Genomic DNA, 10,777 nt, shown 5'->3' with positions numbered 1-10,777 from the left:
GAAGTCTACGAAAGTCGAGAAAAAATTATAGAGTGTATTTGTCTCGAACAATTCTACCGCAGCATTTCACAATCAGTAATGTTTTGGGTGCAGGATAGAGATGCCACAGACACGGTAGATAAGGCAGCTCGGCTAGCTGAGGAGTACGCGACGCGACGGAAACTCATTACCGATGACGAGCGTTCAAATGGTAGGGATAATCTGAGAAGATATGCCTACCACAAAAAACAGACAGGTAAAAGCTACCGAGAGTGCCGAGTCGATGAAAAAAACTCAGGAAGAGAGCAACGATAAAGGAGTTAGCAGCCCTCCCAAGGAGGGGACAAAGAACGTTGATACTACAGAGTTCGAGAAGAGGCGACCGGTCCGATGTTATCAGTGCCAGGGCCTAGATCACTGTGATGCAAGGTTCGTGTACTCAAAGGTTTTTAACCGTTCTCCTAGGCCGAGCCTCTGAAAAATCAATTGAGGACAAAGCCGTTGGTTTGAAAAACACACACACACAAAGACTTTTAATCAAACTAGAAGCGTAAAATAAATGATAGAAAGAAATAGAAAGAATTAAATAAACACTCAAATAGACATCACGGCAGTAAGACACACATTTGGGGCTAGTATGAAGCTAACTAGTGCGCGAGTCCGGGCTTGCCACGATGGCAGGGACACGTAACAGTCGCGACGCGGCGACAAGCTGACGAAAGGAGTTTCGCCGGTCTCACCAAAGGTGGTGGTGTAAGTTGGTTGACCGGGCGATCGGAGCGCGCCAGCTCTGGCTTGGAGGGGTAAAGCAGGCGGCTGGTGGCACGAGCAGACGGCGGCGGCGTTCTGGCCGGGCAGCTGGGTGTAGAGCTCGGGCCCGTAGCCCGACTGCTCTCGTCCTGCCCAGGGGCACAGAAGCTCGAACGCCGGCCTCGGGCAGCAGGCGGCTCGACAGACGGGGTCGGCGTTCTGGCTGGGCAGCTGGCGTAGAACTCGGGTCCGTAGCCAGACTGGTCTCGTCCTGCCAACGGGCGCAGAAGCTCACCGGCCTTGAGCAGCTGGTGGCACGCTAGGGTAGACGGGCGACGCACAGGAACGGGCTGGCAGGAGGCCCCGGTCGGGTAAGTCCTGGTGGCTCGGTTCCGGAACCCGACGGCCCGTCTTCAACTCCCTGTCCGGTGGCCGACCTTCTCCTGGCGTCGCTTCCTGGAACTCTCCCGGCGTCTCCCCCGGCGTCTCCCCGTTCTGCCAGCGCACCACGCGTTTTCTTCTTTCTGGCCGATTCGTCGTTCTCTCATTGGTTGGTTGACGCTCCGTGGATTTTCTTAATTGGTTGGCTTTTCTTCTTTTAGGTGCTTTTCTTGCGCCGCGCGTTCACGTGCTGGACGCTCCTCGGCGTTGTCGTTTTTCTCCTTCCAACACGGAATTCGCCTCGGCGCGCGCACTACTTGTCATCTGCTTCTGACCGTCCCGACACCGTACCATGTCGCGCACCACACATTACAGTTACTATGCCTCGGATGGCAAAAAAAAAAAAAAAAAAGAAACGCCGGTAGTCTTTCCTACGTGGGCTGAAGCGACGAAAGCTTGGAGCTTCTCCATCCATACATCCAGCAGCTACGGATTAGCGGAAACATTTGTAAGGCATTAAGGCAAAGTGGACCATTCATGGACCTAGATCACCCTTCTTTTGTAAACGCCAGGGACTATACAGGGAAGGTAATTTGGATCAAATCATTGCTATAGGAACACAGCGTGTGTCTGCCAATAGCACGAGTGACAATTTCTAGTCCTTTCGGAGAACTAGAGACAGAGGCAGGCGTTTTCAATGCGCTACCAATGGACTACCCGTATCGCTTTTCAAACTATTCGAAGCGTTTGTTACTGTATCGCGGTCAGGAGTTCGAGGAAGGCAGGGTGCAGGTGTTAACCCGCTCGCAAGCATGCCAAGTCACCGCTCAACTAACCGAGCACCCCAGTGCAGCGGTGGCGGAACGCCAGGAAGTGCCTTCCCTAGTAGAACCTCGGACAACGGAGGAAAAAAAAACAGCATGACAGCAGAGGTGCCAATTAAAATGATCTCGCTAGAAAATTCGCGTAGCGAAGAACGGTCGTCAGTGGAAGTAACAGAAAGGGAGAGCAGCTCTGTACATTCACCTGCCTCTGGGGGCCTTGACAGGCTTCTCCAGGTGGACAGGGAGTCGCTCAGCGTGGAGCATGAGAGAGACCAGACTGACACGTTTACACTACAACGCGAAAGAGGTTATAGCTAGGCGCAGCGTTACCATCCACGAAAAGGGAGGACTGCTGTACAGACACTACCGAGATCGTAGGGGCCGTATCCTCGTTCAGTTAATCGTTCCGAAGAGGTATCGAGCGGACCTCCTGACTTTTTGTCACGGAAATAGCTGGTCGGGCCATTTAGGAATCAACAAAACGAAGGCGGAGCTCTTGTTAGTATGTAACTGGCCAGGATGCTTTAAGTATGTGGAAAATTATGTAACGTCCTGTGACGCGTGTCAGCAAGCTGGGAAGCCGGGAGATGCAAGGCAAGGCACCTTTAAAGTTGGTTCCTTTAATCACGGAGCCATTCCGTCAGTTGCTGATCGACACAGTCTGTTCTTTGCCACCGAGCCGAACAGGGTTCAAGTACCTTTGATCATGCTCTGTCCCACGACAAAGTTTCCTGAAGCGATTCCTTTGCAGGAACTCAGTTCCACCGAGATAGTCGACCCTCTATTGTCGGCGTTTGCGCGAATCGGTTTTCCTGCAGACATTCACACTGACTAGGGGATAGTATATACAAGTGGTTTAACCACGACGTTCCTAGAAAGGTGTGGTGCGCTGCTGATACGTAGCTCCGTGTACCATCTAAAATCAAACAGCGTTGAGAAGATGCACTCGGTGCTTAAGAGAGTGTTACGTGCATTGTACCATGACCACAAAGCAGACTGGGAAGACTGTTGACCCGCAACCCTGTTCGCGTTGAGAACTGTCTCACATAAGGTAACGGGGTTCACTCCTTCCTACCTGGTGTACGGTCGGACGATCCGTCCCCCATCAGAGAAATGTGGGAAGGAACAGATGAAAGCTAGATTGTGGTGAGTTACGTTTTAACATTTCTGGATCGCTTAAGTGTCTCGCGAGGACTGGTTGAAAAAAAACAAAAAGAGGCCCAGGAAACCGAGTAGGCGTACTATGACAGAAATGCACGTAGGCCAATATTTAAGGTAGGCGACAGAGTCATGATTCTAAGGCCATTACGAAAAAACAAACTTGAGGTACAGTGGGACGGACCCGTAAAGGTTACGCAGAACATATCGGACACTAACTACACCCGAAACTTCCCGGAAAAAGGAATAAAGGTATGATTTACCACTGAAATTCAATCAAACCTTATTGTGGAAGGGAAGAGGTTGTTAACATGGTGGTAAACGCGTCTGAAGAAGTAGAGATCAAACCAATGCTTGAGTTTGGAACCATTGAGCCAGTAGACATTGATTACACTTCCCCGAGGATTCTCGTAGAGGAGAGCGGGAAAGAGCCGCGTCCATGTGTGCACTATAAGAAATTGAATTCGATTACAAGGAACCAACCTGACCATATGCCTAACATAGAAGAAGGAGTTGAACGGGTGAGCGGAGCCCAGTACATTTCAACATTCGACTTAGTTAGGGGGTACTGGCAGATGCCCATGTCACAAAGGTCAAGATCGCTACGCAGCATTCACGTTCCCGCTTGGCACATTTCGACCACTAATATAAAGTTTCGGGCTTAAGAACGCACCGTTTAGCTTTTCCAAGCTGATGGATATTGTTTTGAAAGACCTACAAGATTACGCAATCCTCTTCTTAGATGATGTAGCCATCTTTTCTAACAGCAGGAAGATCACATGGACCTCTTAAGGAAGGTGCTGGGACGTCTACGAGACGCGGGTCTCACGGTACTGGCGAAAAAGTGCAAATTCGGGTGTTCGTAAGTTATCTACCTAGGGGATGTCGTAGGACAAGGAACGCGGTGGCCCTCCGAACTAAAGATAGGGCATTATCAGTATCTTTCCTGAACCACGAACTAAGACGGATGTCAGAGCCTCTCTGGGGTTCATGGGATATTACCAGCGGTACATTCCAAATTTCTTACCACGTTACCGGACCCGTCAGACAGGCTGGCAACCCCCACCCCACGACAGACGGGCTCTCTTTGATGGAATGAGGCCAAAGAAAGCGCATTTAAGCACTTGAAAGGGGTTCTGATCTCAGGACCAGTGCGTTGGACCCCCAATTATTTATTCTAAGGAATTTATCGTGCAGTACGACGCTAGTGACAGAGGGTTGGCAGGAGTCCTGAGCCAGCTGGGCAAAGACGCGGAGGAGCATTCGGTACTGTATGCTAGCTGAAAATTAACGTGCAGAGAAGAGGCGTACACTGCTTCCGAAAAAGAATGCGCCTGCTTAGTTTGGGCGGTACAGAAATTATCTTGTTATCTGTACGGAGCGAAATTCCCTTTTGAGACCGACCACTGTCCTTTGACCTGGCTAAGACATGTCATCCAAGAACGGACGCTTGCTTAGATGAAGTGACAAAAGGGACAGGTTAAATGGGAACGCAGATGGTTTGAGCCGGTTGTTTCGGTAAACCGACGTATTACCTTCCTTCCTTTTACTAACGAGGAGGAAGTGTTATTATGGGCTGGAATTCACACTTGTAGTTTCAAAACTTTGCTTGTGTATATTTATGATATTTGTTTTCATTATTTGTTTAACTTTCTCGTGTTTGTTTTGCAACGACAATATCCCTCTGGCCATGTCGGCATTCAGGGAGATATGGGAAGCTGTTTAGAAAACTCGTTCGAACGGATTTATCAAAATTGGGAAAAGGAAAAAAACCCGGGGTTGATTTGGACATTATAATAGTCTGGCGAGTCAGGGGTGAAGAGCCTGCGCTTGCACATGGTGCAGCGCTACGTTGTTTCGTTTGTTTCACGTATGTTCTCCAGGGCCTGGGATCCAAAAATTCGTCACACGAGGCTCGTCACCAGTACACTACATGTAACATCAGCGTTCCTCATGGCCAGCGAATTGAGTTCACCGGCCCTTTCGAACTTCCGGGGCGAGGAGGAGCTGTTGGATATGGACGCTTTTCTTGGCATCTCAAGTTACCTGACCACAGCCAATCGCCGTCGCATTCCGGTTATGGTACCCCGAGGCGCGTCTACCGCGTTACCGGACCCGTCAGACAGGCTGGCGACCTCCACCTCATGCGACGCACGTAGAGCTATTGTCTCCCCCCCCCCCTGCTTGACTCTCCCCGAAAGCGCAACGGGAGGTTGGCACGGTTCCAAGTAGTTGATCTTGGTCCCGAGCAAAGCTGTTTCGCGGCTCTGGAATGTCGTTCGGGAACCACCCGTCTCCTCCAGAAGACGGCTTCCAGGCGAGGAGGCGACGCCGAAGGCAAGTCAGCCATCGGACAATGGAGCCCTTGGAGCGTCCCCATTCGCAGATTGCGACGGCACTTGCACGGGCGCCTACCATCGGTGGAAAATCATGACACCTGAGCTGGCTCGACGATTGGCCGAAAATAACGTGACCCCGAGAGACCGAAGGGGTTAAAAGCGAGAGACAGGGAGAAGAGTTTTTTCGTTCTTCTTCCCACGGACCACAGGGTCCGATTTGCTGCCGGCCGTCCATGACTTTATGACTGTTGATTATTTTGTGTTATTACTGTAAATGATGTAAATAAACCTTCTTTTCTCAAAACCTTCCTCAACGTCGGCCAACTCCCGCACTGAACGGCAAGATCTAATTGCAGGTGGAGACGGAGCAAATGTAACCGCCGCCTGCACAAACTCATCTCCCTGCTCAATGATAAAATTGCGACTTAGTAGGACTCTTTTGCACGGGAGCAGTGGTACAGCATTTGCGATAAACTCAGTGACACCCTGCACCTTGCGTCGGTGTGGCGTCTAGTCCGTGGACTACTTAATCCTTCTCAAACTAAAACCGCCGCTCGAATGACCCTAAGCAAAATTCTGGTCGAATACGCATCACGCGACCACCTTTACCGGGCCCTGCGGGCACAATATATCGCCACTCCCACGAAACCCGCGTACAAAGACTACACTGGGCACTAACCTAATGAGACCTCCCTGGCTGCGAAGATCACGTTAGCCGAATTCAAACATACTGTGGCTACATCTACGTCTTGCATGGCAGGTATACGCTCGGCGGTAGTTTATGGTGTTTGCTTTCGCGCTCGTGTTGTTCATTTAGTATGACGTAATGTCTCCTACGTGGCAAACGGTTCTTTGAGAGGCACTGAAGTGGTTTAAGTCGGCATGGCCGGACTTTCTGCTGGCGTTGAGGCGGACGGAACGCGCAGCGCGATACGTGCGCGCATGTTCAAGCCTACAAACAGCCTCCAAGATCAGTTGTGCACATCTGCATGTTCCATTCACTAATGTGACCTTATTGCAGTATTATGCCCTAGTTCTAATCTGCGGTTTAGGGATGATGAAACATACGGTACGATAGTAACAGCGTGGGTACCCTTCTGTTACGATAGGAGCTGTGCTGTTATACTTTGACAAGCATTCAAACTGTTAGCTGCAGATTACCCTCCGTGGTTTCTTGGTTCGGTGAATGACCTTTCCACCCATCAATAAAACAGTTTTGGTTAGTACTAATAGCATACCTTACAGCATACAACTATACTTGTCAAGCAAAGCAACCGTTTACGAACTGCGCGAGCGTGCTGAGCAGTGGTAGGTGCTGGATTATATATGTTTCTGCTATATAGCGCATGGTCCAAGCGCGCGGCGTAAACGTTTATAGATCTATAAATGTTGTGTGGCGTGACTCATCATCCTCATCATCATCAATCTGGTTACGCCCACTGCAGGGCAAAGGCCTCTCCCATACTTCAACAACCTCGGTCATGTACTAATTGTGGCCATGTCGTCCCTGCAAACTTCTTAATCTCATTCGCCCACCTAACTTTCTGCCGCCCCCTGCTACGCTTCCTTTCCCTTGGAATCCAGTCCGTAAACCTTAATGACCATCGGTTATCTTCCCTCCTCATTACATGTCCTGCCCATGCTCATTTCTTTTTCTTGATTTCAACTAAGATGTCATTAACTCGCGTTTGTTCCCTCAACCAATCTGCTCTTTTCTTATCCCTTAACGTTACACCAATCATTCTTCTTTCCATAGCTCGTTGCGTCGTCCTCAATTTAAGTAGAGCCCTTTTCGTAAGCCTCCAGGTTTCTGCCCCGTAGGTGAGTACTGGTAAGACACAGCTATTCTACACTTTTCTTTTGAGCGATAATGGCAACCTGCTGTTCATCATCCGAGAATGCCTGCCAAACGCACCCCAGCCCATTCTTATTCTTCTGATTATTTCCGTCTCCTGATCCGGATCCGCCGTCACTACCTGCCCTAAGTAGATGTATTCCCTTACCACTTCCAGTGCCTCGCTACCTATTGTAAACTGCTGTTGTCTTCCGAGACTGTTAAACATTACTTTAGTTTTCTGTAGACTAATTTTTAGAAGCACTTTTATGCTTTGTCTCTCCAGGTCAGTGAGCATGAATTGCAATTGATCCCTGAGTTACTAAGCAATGCAATATCATCAGCGAATCGCAAGTTACTAAGGTATTCTCCATTAACTTTTATGCCCAATTCTTCGCAATCCAGGTCTCTGAATACCTCCTGTAAACACGCTGTGAATAGCATTGGAGAGATTGTATCTCCATGCCTGACGGATTTATTTATTGGGACTTTGTTGCTTTCTTTATGGAAGACTACGGTGGCTGTGGCGCCGCTATAGATATCTTTCAGTATTTTAACATACGGCTCGTCTACACCCTGATTCCGTAGTGCCTGCATGACTGCTGAGGTTTCGACAGAATCAAACGCTTTCTCGTAATCAATGAAAGCTATATATAAGGGTTCGTTATATTCCGCACATTTCTCTATCACCTGATTGATAGTGTGAATATGGTCTATTGTTGTGTAGCCTTTACGGAATCGTGCCTGGTCCTTTGCTTGGCAGAAGTCTAAAGTGTTCCTGCTTCTATTTGCGATTACCTTAGTAAATAGTTCGTTGGCAACTGACAGTAAGCCGATCGGTCTATAATTTTTCAAGTCTTTGGCGTCCCCTTTCTTATGGATTAGGATTATGTAAGCGTTCTGCCAAGATTCCGGTACGCTCGAGGTCACCGGTCTCCAAAATACGCGGATACAAAGTATTGCGCCAACCATCCACGTATGTGAATTTAATTCACGCGTATACTGGTGAGCAACTGCGACGCCAGTACCAGGCATTTCGACGTGCCTCACGCTGCCGTGTAGGCGTTCTTTTCAAGTGCATTAGTTTAGAGTTTGGTTCAGTCCGCTGTGAGCTGTTGTCCTGCATTAGCAGCGGATCGTTAGCGTTTTGAAGCGCATGCATTCCAGCATTTGGAGACTGCTTATGCCGATAGCCGCGTCAAATGCATTGGCACGCATGTTTAAATGACTAATGTGTCCACTTGTTACGCGTGCACTGCTCGTATCCTGTGGCAGTGCTCGTTCTAAAAGCTTCGAAGACCATCTACACTCATGCGTGTGTTCAATTTATATATGCACAGGATGGACTTGCCGGCTAGTTGGTTGAGCATTTTAGAAGAAACAGCGCAACACAAGGACGACGCAAAAACATGCCACACCACGAAGCGCTGGTGTGGTTGATGCTTTTTTTCGTCCTTGTGTTTGCGCTGTTTCTTCTTCCACGATTCACGCACACCACAGGTACGCGAAAGTTTAGGAGCATAAGTGGTTAACTCTGTTTTCCCCGTTTTCTCTCAGTGTCAATGGCACAGTGCGTTGCCCGGAATTGTGCACGCTTACCCCCATATGCAGAAATGCATCATAAATTGAAGCCCATGCTTGACGATCTAAACGACGCAAGTCGTGAACGCACCAAAAGAAAGGCAGTGAGCGTCTTGGGGGACGTTCGCACCAGGCGTCGTTTATATCTAGTCAAGCATGAGCTTTGTATTAAGATACATTTCTGAATACGGGGGCTAGACATCTGCTTCTTCCAGAAAATGTCGAAGAAACGCCCGCCAAAACCAGGCACATTCGTAAACTTAACTAGGCAATACGAAGCTCCATAGAAAAAAAGAAGAGTGGTATTAAAAGCTTTCAGTATTTTTCTTTACTCCAAAGTAGTTGCGCTCTCGTGGCTTCATTGTACAGAGATAGTGCAACGTTAGCTAGAAAGCATGAATTTCCTAACTCCATGCCAAAATAAGCTTGTAAAATTTAGGTGCTAGAATCCAGGGTTTGTAGCGATCCTTGAAAATCTTTTATTTCTAAAATGCCATTTTCAAGGCGTTGAAAACCCTTGTATTTTTAGAAGTACTGCAAAGTCCTGTACACTTGGCTAGACTTAGCAGACATTGCCAAGCGCTTTTTTCCCTTCTGTGACACTCTTTCGCATGTCACAGAAAATTGTCTCTGGAGGTAATAGAAGGAAAGCGACATCCTTAAAGTTGATATTACAAAGGAGCTGCAGATACCACTTTTATGCACATGGAACCGGCGACAAATGTGCTTGGAGGAGCAGAAGCAGGAAGCTCAAGAGTTGAGGCATTCGAAGAGAAGCCGTGAAGAGTAAATTGAGAGCGACAGACACAATAAAAAGAACTTAGAAATGACTATTGCTTATTTGATGGTGAAAAAAGCTGAGGCAACAGATGACATCACGTACACTGTCAAACCAAACCAAACAGTATTCAAAAACTGCAAATGTTGCAGGTCCAAGTAGTTAATTGTGCTATTGCAGAAAAAATTTGAGCGCTTTCTTGAAATGCTTCCTTGTGTGCGTTTAGTGGTGGGCGGTGAAAGGCAAATTAGCAGTCTTTCAAATGTTTGAAATCACTGAAATGCGATTTGTTTTGTTTTCTTTTGTTTGCATTAAAGTTAACCGTGTTCTTGAACAAGTTATTGCCTGTCCAAACTACTACACACATTGCACGAGGTCCTTGAAGTTACTGTGTCGGGGCCTCGAAAGTCCTTGAAAACCATTGAATTTTTTTCTTCAATATTGCTACAAACCCAGTAGAACAACTGTCATGGAGTAAAAACCTTGGCTGAACAGGGGCTTATACGCAGAGCACAGGAAGACTAGAAATGCAGTAGTAGGCATGGAGGGCCCTGAAAAAAATGTGCCACATCCGCTCGTCTGCCTTATGTTTCTGCACAGACTGTCGCATTTTTAATAGAAGTGCACTTTCTGTTCTACTCCAATAAACGCAACATTACGAACTCCATTGTGGGGCAGTCCTTCAGCCAGTGCAGAACTTTTTCTGTACATCCGAGTCAGCTCTGTCATTTTTCCAGCATTGTAGTACAAGATTTGTTAAACTGGTTTAGCAGAATATGAGCAGTATACTCTTTAATTAGCTGTTTATTTGTATGCACAAGTTCAGGTCCTCAGTTTGGTTGCATGACAAATTGCCATACCTCAATAGATACAAGAAACAATTTTATTACAGTTTAATAAAATCCAAACAGTAATAATCACAACAATATAATGACATACATTTCTTTTGGTACGTATACAGCCCATGTCTTGGCAGTGTATAAATTCAACTATACACCGCAAGTACTGTGTCCTGACCACTATTATTCACATGTGTAAAACCATCACAGCAATTCAACAAATATCACAGTAATTAGTGACATACACTTTGTAACTGCTTTACATGAGCATAATGTATACAAATGGTCCCTGTGTACCTACACATGACTAGTGC

The sequence above is a fragment of the Dermacentor andersoni genome, chromosome 4, assembly GCF_023375885.2.
Source record: "Dermacentor andersoni chromosome 4, qqDerAnde1_hic_scaffold, whole genome shotgun sequence".
NCBI lineage: Eukaryota > Metazoa > Arthropoda > Arachnida > Ixodida > Ixodidae > Dermacentor > Dermacentor andersoni.
This window is presented reverse-complemented; position numbering follows the sequence as displayed.